We start from the raw sequence: 10,746 nt of genomic DNA on the forward strand, positions 1-10,746 counted from the left end.
TTCAGCTGCTGAAATATTACCGTCTACCTGTTAATGTTTCTCCCAATTTTAATCACAAGAACTCAAATGCCTCACCACATAAATTTATGTTGCTATTAAAGTGTAGTTCATAAAAAAAGCACTTTAAACATGAGGGAAAGGTGATCTTAGTTATTCAAAACAAACAAATGTTTAAAACATCCAAATATCCGCCCACATAACTTTTTGCATATGGTGTGTGGGTGATGGAAGACAACAGTATGAAACCTCGCACCGTGTCCTGGCTGTAAATCAACTAGACTAAACTCTCACACAAGTGACAGCCTGCCTATCTATCTGCCTATTTGTCTGTCTGTCTGTCTGTCTGTCTGTCTGTCTGTCTGTCTGTCTGTCTGTCTGTCTGTCTGCCTGTCTGTCTGTCTGTCTGTCTGTCTGTCTGTCTGTCTGTCTGTCTGTCTGTCTGCCTGTCTGTCTGTCTGTCTGTCTGCCTGTCTGTCTGTTTCTGTCCTTGGAGAGGACAGAAACAATGTTTTTGGAGCAGAAACAGAATATGTTTTTTTATTATTGTTTCATCAGTGTATCTTCTGGAACCAAGAATTGGCCCTTTCATGATTGTCACACTAATATATTATCATGAAACTCAAAATGTAATATTTGGTAACAATAAGCATAAGTTAAGTGAACACAAAATGCAATTTTCAAACAATAGCACATTTTGTAAGGGAAAAAAGCCAGCAAATCTAACTGACCCTATGTGAGAAATGAATTGTCACTGTTAAATCATTAATTACAGTTACTGTGTGTGGATTTATGGATGGATGGATGGATGGATGGATGGTTAGTTGGATGGATGAATGGATGGATGGATAGATGACCACATTGCTTGGAAAGTTGACTTGACTTTCACTGGCCTCACCTGGTTTCCTGGACCTGGACGGCTTACCACAACTGATGAGAATTCTGCTTTCTACCAGAAAATAAAGAGGAAGAATGTCCGGCTATAAGTTTATGACCTCAGTCTCAAGTGTTGGGTTATGATACAGGACAATTATCCAAAACTCACCAGCAACCCTATCTCCAAATGGCTCACAAGAAAAATAAAGTAAACGTTTTGGAATGACCTACTCGAAATCTGGATTTAAATTAGAGTCGCTGTGGAATGACCTTAAAGAGGCAGTTCCTTCCTCAAAACTCTTCAATGTGACTGATTTTCGAAAATACTGCTGAGACCTGGGCAACATTCCTGCATATTTATGCGAAGTACTCATTACCAGATATGTCTGAGTAGGTTCTCAGTCACCCAGGTTGAGGTAACTCAAAAAGGGTCAAAAAGTCAATGTGACTTGTTCAGGGTTTGTTGAAGATGTTTCACCTCTCATTAATGGGCTTCTTTATTTCATAAGTTGAACTGTTTTATAATTTCATTGACGTAAAACCATGGAATTATTATGGAATTAAATTTAAAGAATCTCTTTTATATAATACAGTACTGAAAATAAGAAAATAAAAACTGAAGGGAAATGCAATGACAATAAAAAACAACAACACGAAGGCCAAACCCAAGACTGACTAATTAAATCCTCCAGTTACCTTCATCTTCGCCTCTTTGTCTTTGGTGCTGTGTTTTTATTTTCTCGTTTTACGTCAGTCCTCTCTCCTGTAGAGTCCAAAGCGTGGTGGTTTGCCCAGTCGGTACACTAATAAAGCTGTTGCAACAGATAAGAGCAGGCAGGGTTGATGTAGCAAGCTTGTGTTGTCAATGTTAAACGGTGTTTTATAATGTCGAGCATTCCCTCACCACTCGCCCTTTTTAGCACAAAATACTGAGAGCAGTGTGGCTCCGAGCCAGACAGCAATACACACTAGACTGTGTGAGACTCATGAAGAATTTATATTCTGAGCACAGAAACCCTCTTAAACTACTTCTTCAGTTGGAGACATTTTCACACGCATTTGTTTGTTCGAGCTCCGTCAAATGATTCATGACATGAAGGGAACAAGAAGACATTGTAAAATTTTGCATCTTGCTTTTCCTTCAGCAATGTAGACAACACCAGTTTAAAAGCTGCTCAAAAAAGTGTGTGTAAAAATACATAATAGCATCTCATCTGCCTGAATGATAAAAAGTGGCTGTGAAATGAAATATCTTTCTATTCCATCTCCACGAGAAGCTGTAAATTAAAAGTCACGATGGATTTTTCAAATAGACATTGAAACTGACACAGTGAAGCAGATAAGATGCAGAGCATTTGCTCAAAAACGAGTTAGATGAAATATACCGAGCTTACAGATCACTTTTTATTTTCCTTAATAACAATTTTGAAAATAGTAAAGTCTTTTACTGCTGGACTAATAGGAAAAGCTTGAAGAAGCTTCACTTCTGATCCAAGAGGCTTCTTCATTTACTTGCGTTTCACCTATGGGCTGTGGGCCCAACTGAGGGAGGTATATGTTCTATTGTTCTGACAGTCAAACCAATTTAACTGAGTTTTATCGGCTATCATTATGACTTAATGACTTGATGACTTTCACTAGGTTAAATATTTAAACTCCCCACCAGCCACTAAGAACTGAAGAAGCCCCTTGAATGAGAGGTGAAATGTTTTCAAGCTTTTCATACAAGTCCTGATGACTTTACTGAATACAGAGATCTAGCATGACTTAGAAAACTTTAAATCTTTATATACATAATTTGTATCTCACACTGTAATCACTAAAAAAAACACACGTATGGAGATGCTGTATGTGAGTCTCATATTTGGTCAAGAAAATCTTCAGAATCATCTTTTATAAAATCAAGCAAACAAAAAAAGCCCCTTGTAATAATAGGTCTACATGTATATCACCCAGCTGCTCGGTGGAGGAGCGTGTAGCGGTGGGAGAGGTCGGGTACGGCAGTATAAAATCAGCGCAGCAGTGATATTACTAGATAGCCTTGAGAAGGTGAACCAGGTGGTTCAGAACACCTTTACCCCTGTCCTCACGCTGGCTAACCCAGCAAAAAGGTAATCATCTCCGATGACCTACAGAGACAAGATCAGATAGTTGTGAGAAAGCCTCTCGCTGGTCTTCGAAGTGGATAACTTAGATTACACAGTCCACGTTAACACAGAGTGCATGAGGTGCTTCAGGTTCAGGAAGGAAGGACATGTCATCTGCTCCTGTCCAGTGCAAGAGATGAGGCTGGGGCTTTACACTGTATGAGCTCCATGTGTGTCAGTCAGGGTGGCTGTCTACTATATAAGTATTACTTCATGATTTTGTACTAATTAGTTCTGTGTTAACTGAGGCACTTCGAGGTTTGAAGAGAGACCGGTTAGGTTTAACTTCCTGTTTGATACACCAGGCATAGGGGTGTATTTATCCTTGCTTTGAGGAATTTAGATGGGAGCTTGGAGTTCTACCATCCCTTTACTAGGTTGTTATCTTAATTAACTACCAGCTCAATTTGAGTAGTCATTTTTGTTCTGTTTATTAGTGCCCATAGTCCCTGTTTCTTTGTTTTTTCTTATCTCTTTTTGTGTTGTCTGTCAGTAAATCAGTTGTGTGTTGATAAATAACTTTATCAACAACATCTCTTTTCAAGTTCATTCCTATTTCTACCATGAGCTAAAGATCATAACACATGCTCTCCATGGAAAGACTTGACAGATTTTATTTTTATGCTTTAAAATTACTTGTATTGCTTTTTGGAATGGTTTTATAAAAATAAAACAACAAAAAAAAAGTGGTGGGGTATAAGAAAGATCACAAATCTGTGCCCACCATACAATCACCTCTTCTCTGGCGGTCAGATCTATCAGGGATCTGGAGAGGCATGTGGCAGAACTGCAAACGCAGAGTCCACAGGAGAAAGAGGACACATTACAGCCCTCAAGGACAAGAAGTGTGCTTTAGCTGAGCTGTTGGGTGTGTCTGCTAGTGGCACTATGGTAAGCAGTGGGTTCAGTAATATCACTCTGATGGATGTTCCTTTGCACTTTTTCTTTGGGCTGGAGAGGAAAAACGGGAAGAGGAAGTTGATCCGTTGTATGTGATCATGAATAATATGTTGCTGCAGGACAATGCAGAATCTGTAGATACTGTACACAGCAGGTATTTACAAAGAACTGTTACACTGAGAAACCTGAAATGTTGGTGTCATTTCTCTCCGGTATACCAAGGGTGTCAGCAGGAGAAAAAAGGAAGCTATATGCTGACATTACCCTGCAGGAACTGCTGAGGCCCCGCACGGGATAAAACCTGGTAAGTCTCCTGGCCTGGATGGCCTACCCATCCAATTCTATTAAGAAGTTTTGGTATTGATTGTTAAGGACCAGCTCACTGTGCTCAGGGAAAACCTGACAGGACATCGGCTGCCCCTGAGCTGGAGGAGGGCAGTTTTCATGCACCTGCCAAAAAAAACAAGAGACAGGACATCAGGAACTGATGGCTGGTGTCCCTCCTCTGCACAGACTACAAGGTCCTCTTCAAGGTCATGGACAGGAGTTTCAGTTTCAGTTCAAACGTAATTTCCAGGATTCAAACCCTGTTTGGAAATATTAACAGTGTCTTAAAGGTTAACGGTGGCTGAAGTAATCCCTTTCCAGTTTAGAGGGGTGTGAGGCTGGGCTGTCCCATTTGAAGTATTCCCATCCGTCTGGCCTGGAGTCTTTTTTTAAAAACAGCTGGTTTTCTTGTTCCCAGTTGTATTTACGGTCTTACGATGTCTGCTTATACTGATGACATTGTTGTTGCTTCTCAAAAACAGAATGATGTGGAAATTTAGAAAAAAAGAAGCAACACAAGACAGTGGAGAAGAACAGGGACATTGTTTTAGAAAAAGTCAAAACGAGGCTGAAAAACTGGAGTTGGATTTCCTCAAAACTGTCTTTAAAGGCTGTATTTCAATCATCAATAAGTGGGTGGCGCCAATGCTGTGGTATCAGCTATATTGCATAGATCCCCCCCCCCCAACATTGCTGTCTAAAATGCAGGCAGTGATGTCGGCCCTTTTTTTGGGACTGCCGTCACTGGATCCCTCAGTGTACTTTTCTTGCCCAAAAAGAAAGGAGGGCAAAGACTCATAAATCTGGCCAGCAGGGGAGCTGGTTTCTGGCTACAGTTTATCCAGCGGTTCCTGACTGGCTCCAAAGACCTGGTGTAGAGGCCTATGACGCAATAATCCTCAGTCCAATTAATAACAATCCTGTCTCATTGCTGGGACCTGGGACTTGACCATGTGTTGTTTTTAATAGACCCGAGGATCAAAATACTGAGAGCTCCCATGTTTTTAGTGTTTTTAAATCCTTTTTACTGAAGAAAAGATCGCAGAATTTGAAGTCACCTTATATGATTTTACAGTTGTAAAAGAACTGAAAAAATACTTTTTTAATGTGAACATCTGTGGAGTCTAAATTCATGACAGCAAAAATCTCCACACTTGGGCATGTGGATCATCTCTGGATAATGCTGCTTCTCTGACCTCCGCTGTGGGCGTGTCCTCTGCTGTGGGCGTGACCTCTGCCATGGGCGTGTCCTCTGCCATGCATGTGATCTCTGCTGTGGGCGTGATCTCTGCTGCGTGGGGCTTATAAGCTCTTTGGTGCTGAGACACTGGAAGAACTGGCTCACCTCTAAGCAACAGTCTCTGATGAACTCTTATGGTACAAGTCTTCTAAATCCAAAAGAATCTGATCTCTTCTCTGTAAAGAGTTTGTCTCCTTGCTTTAATGACTCTGTATCAGACCCAATCAGCCATTCAATCCGTGATGTTAACAATAAAAACATGTACCAACTGATGGTAAAAACTTTAAACAAAGACAAACTTAGAGATCAGGCTGACACCTCATGGAGGATTCACCTTGGTCTGACATCAGGTGTGAACCCTTCATGAGTCTTTCTACAAGCCACCGTTAACTAAAAAGGTTGCAGTGGAGGGTGTAAATGGTGCTCTGGCAGTCAGAACTTTTATTTCCATTATCAACCCCAATGTTTTGGAAAACTGTCTGTTCTGTTCTTGGAGAGAAACTGTATTTCACTGTTTTCTGGACTATCAGAGGCTCAAAAATCGTTTCCTTTTTAAAAAAAAAAAAAGAGAATATCTCTCTTATTTTGTCACATTTTTAACAAACAAGCCTACATATTTGGTTTTAAACACAGGAAAGAAATAGTATCAGACCTTCAACTTCCTTCTGCGTCAGACAAAAATGACAATCTACCTGATCAGGAAATATAGAAGGTCAAAGACTCAGCAGACTGTAACGTAGATTTCACTTTGAAAAGAATTACAATTAAGTTCAGTCATTACAGAGAAATTAATGATGTAGAAACCCTCAAGATTTTGTTTTGTGTGAATAAGTTGATAAATTAATTTTTCATATACAGTATATACTGTATATACATATATATAGTATATACAAACTACTATATACATATATCTATATATGATTTATATATATACACAGTATATATACACAGTATATATATATATATATATATATATATATATATATATATATATATATATATATATATATATAGAGAGAGAGAGAGAGAGAGAGAGAGAGAGAGAGAGAGAGAGAGTGAGAGAGAGAGAGAGAGAGAGAGAGAGAGAGAGAGAGAGAGAGAGAGAGAGAGAGAGAGAGAGAGAGAGAGAGAGAGAGTAGTTTGTGGGCATCAGGGCAGTAGACAGCGGACCCTCATCCTCTCCAGCTTCCAACCAGCCACATATTATTGTGAATGGTTTAGTCTCATTGAGGAGACTGCCAGTTTATTTTGTATACTTTTCTCCTGTGTAATTTATTTAGGAAGGTTAGATCCTGTCATTTGTTTTTCGGTTAGGTTAAGTATTATTCCTCTGCAGATAGGATTGTTTTGTTTGTTGTTTTGGCATTGGTCCAGCCTGAAGCAAGCTCAGCATATTTTTTGATATTTAGTTATTGTCAATAAAACTTCAATAAGTGGGTCAAAAGCAGGGTGACTGACAACAGAGGTGGATGTGACACAGGAGAGCGAGGCAAGCCAAATCGGACCTTTGGGCGGAAAGTTATTTCTAAAACAAACACAGACGGGACTATCAACAAAAACGCAGTGAGTCTGCGCTGTAGACGCCTCCGTCAGTCTGCCTCAGGGCAGCTGTGGCTACACACGTAGCTTACCATCACCAAGTATGAATGAGGAGTGATTGAATAATGGATCTGATATAAAGCATGTTTGAGTGTCCAGAAAAGCGCTATATACATCTATTCCATTATTATTATTATTATTATTATTATTATTATTATTATTATTTGTACCTTTAGTAAAAGAGAATTTTCATATCAGCGCAGCAGCTCCAGCCTAAATGCAAAACATGTCAATATATATATACTGTATATATATATATATATATATACACTGTATATATATACTGTATATATATATACACTGTATATATATACTATATATATATACTATATATATATATATATATATATATATATATATATATATATATATATATATATATATATATATATAAAATCAATTATTCACCCACACACACAAACACAGTTGGCCTGTGTGTGTGTGTGTGTGTGTGTGTGTGTGTGTGTGTGTGTGTGTGTGTGTGTGTGTGTGTGTGTGTGTGTGTGTGTGTGTGTGTGTGTGTCTGTGTGTGTCTGTGTGTGTGTGTGTGTGTTTGAGTGTGTATTCCTCTGTATCCCCTCCTGGAGCAGTGCAGTTCGAGAGAAAAAAGTGGGACTCCTCTTAGCATAATGAGCAGTGCACATCAAGCTCATGTAGCTAGTACAGTACTTCAGGGACTGTGGCGAGAGAGAGACAACATGAAATCACAGCTCAGCCCTTCCTCTCTTCCTTCCCTCCTTCCTGTCATCTTCTTTTCCCCTACTTTGCTGTTTCACAGGATGACCGGTTCTTTTTCTTCTTCCTCATACTTATCAATGGCACAAGAGAGATTTTATGATCACAGAGTTACATTTTTACTTTTATTTCACAGAGGCCAATTAAAGGTCCTAATCAAAATGACGAATGCCTCCCGCCAGTTCTCCCGCTCACAGCCATCAGTTCAGTGATTTAGCCATCCCCCCACAGCTCTATTATGTGACTGAACCTTACTGAAGTACCATAAATGTGTAAGGTTCAGGCTCCTATTAATTCAGCTCCCTCTCGGGTGGGGAGTGGGTGTTGGTAGTGGGGTGGGGTGTAGTTGCTGATAGGGAAGTGTTAGTGCAGTCAGCAGATTTAACCCTGAATGCAGAGCTGCACTATCTGTTTCTCCACACTGATGGACGAGGGGAGAACGGTTGGACGAAAATAGGAATACAAGAAAGAAGCGAGACAGAGAAAGATACAGAAATGTGCAATTTATTGACCTCCATGTGGTGCGTTACGGACAGTGGTGTCTAAACTCAGATTTATTTAGAAGTAGAGTCTTTGCAAACAAAGTTATTTAAGGTGCTTTCACAAAGAAGCACAAAAAAACTGTCAGAGATCGTGAGGAAATTCTTAGTGTTATCTAGTTTCCCATCATCTCTACTGTTTCTGCTCTCCGTGAGATGATAAAGCTGTGAAGGCTCCACACTGATTTGCAATTCAACTGCAAATTAAGCACCCCCATATTTAAAATCTACTGGTTTTTCTTGCTTGTTCGTTTTACTCCACTGACAGAAATGCATTTTATAAGTTTATTCCTCAGCAGTTTAAAATAACTCCCACGGTACAAAAAAAAAAGAGACTTAGGGTATTGCTATTTTTTGTTATTTCTCTTACAGCCTCTTGTATCTGTGGTTTGGAATTGTGCATTTTCTTCAATTTAACTTCTTGTGTCCTTATAAAATTACAATATTAAAGTTTTTTACAGTGAGTCATTGCTAATAAGGAATACATAAGGAATATTTTGAGCTATATTTCACTGGTTGAGTATGTCAAATTTATATTGACCTACTGGTGGAAATAGAATGAATGAAAAGTAAAACTTGTAATTAAAGTTTCACTGGTGTTTGATTACCTGAAAATAAAAACTTTGCTTACATCAGAATTAGCCTTCACACCTGCAGATTGTGCCGATCTGCTTCGAGTGCAGTAGCCTGTAAGGGACAAACTTACCACTGACTCAAATGAGGTTGGTTTGTTTTTAGCTTTCTTTTCTCTGTAAGTTCTCACTATGACTGACATAGGGTGAGGTGAGGGCTATTCAGTTGGTGACCATCCAGAAACCACACGTTTGATATTGACAATTTAAATGAGTCCAACATTTTGTCTTTTAACTCAATTTTGGTCTCCCTAGCCCTAAACCTAACCATGGAAAGACAAATGAGGGATGCCAGTAGCTCAGTCCACGGCGTCTTAGCTTGGGGAACCGGAGCTTGTGTGTGTGTGTGTGTGTGTGTGCGTGCGTGCGTGCGTGCGTGTGTGTGTGCGTGTGTGATATATGAGAGTGGAAAAAATAATTTCCCTACGGGGATCAATGTGGTATAAGATGGATTGCATACATGCATTGCATGTTGAAAGCAATCTGTCAAAATGATGTAAAACAAGAAAAAAAAACAACCTAAATGTAAATCCCTTCATTATCTGTGTGTTAATATGCTATCAGGGTTCTGGCACACATGAGATATTGGTTTAGCTTACAGATCAAAGTCAGTGTTACCTGTGAAGAAAGCTGAATGTCGGATTATTCAGGGGCTTTTGGTATAACACTACAGTCAATCTCAAACAGTCAAATGTCCTTCCTCTAGCATTGTAATTTAATCTGCATCTGACAATCATCACTCATTGAATGTCTTTTCAGTTTTCCAAAGGTAACCTGGACACCAGGATGACACTTGTTGGCTAAAATCACAGTGGCAAAAAGGAGGGCGATTTTCTGCAGACTTATTTTTTCCTTCCAAAGATAATAAAAACCTATTTGACGTTTGCTCAAGATCTCCACTCCATCAGCGCCACAGAGCTGCTCGTAGTCTGAAGTGTTTCGTCTTGCCTCTTCCGGTTCTTGATTAATATTCATCTAACTTCATCAGCTGTGAACTGTTTGGTTTATTCCACTTAAGCTGGCTGACGTGGAGGAATTTCTGCAATAGTAAACACTGCTGCTTCTAATCTGAGGACGAGATCGTATTAAACTTCATTTGCCAAACTAGTGAGTGTCCCTTATCTATTAACTCCTCTCTCCCCTCACATGGAAACTGAAAGAGCAGATGTTATTGGGTAATTGCCTCATAACTCAGCCTGCTCAGTCTCTCCACATGTAAATGTGTTTTCAGTGACTTTTGATTTTCACTTTCTCTCTTCTTTGATTCTAATATTCTCGAGTCCTGCAGAATTTTCCAAAAGATATCCAACAGAATTGTATGATCTGAATAGAACGGTGCAGTGAAGCTCACAGGAGGCTGCAGAGTTCAAAGTGGTTCTTAAGGCGACTAACATTTCCTCGGGCTAAGACAAGAATATAGAGAATTGAAAGCCTATAAGGTTACTCAAGTCAATGAAACCAATTAACTCTGTTATTAAAGTTGGTATTTAAATGTATAAATTCAATTAGATTGACAGTTTAGAGTCACAGGTTAAAGCTATGTTCCCATAATTTTTTTTATGCGTCCTTCATTTATCCTTCCTTTAATTCAGTGTACAGATAATCTATCATTACACCACTTAACAGTTTCCACATCTTTTTCGACATCCAGAGTTAACTTTTTTCCAGATCATGTAAAATAGCCTCATTTCAATCTAACTTTTCCCTTCTTACGCCCTGAAACCAGACACGACTTCAGAAAAAGATTTTTCTGA

The sequence above is a fragment of the Antennarius striatus genome, chromosome 11, assembly GCF_040054535.1.
Source record: "Antennarius striatus isolate MH-2024 chromosome 11, ASM4005453v1, whole genome shotgun sequence".
NCBI lineage: Eukaryota > Metazoa > Chordata > Actinopteri > Lophiiformes > Antennariidae > Antennarius > Antennarius striatus.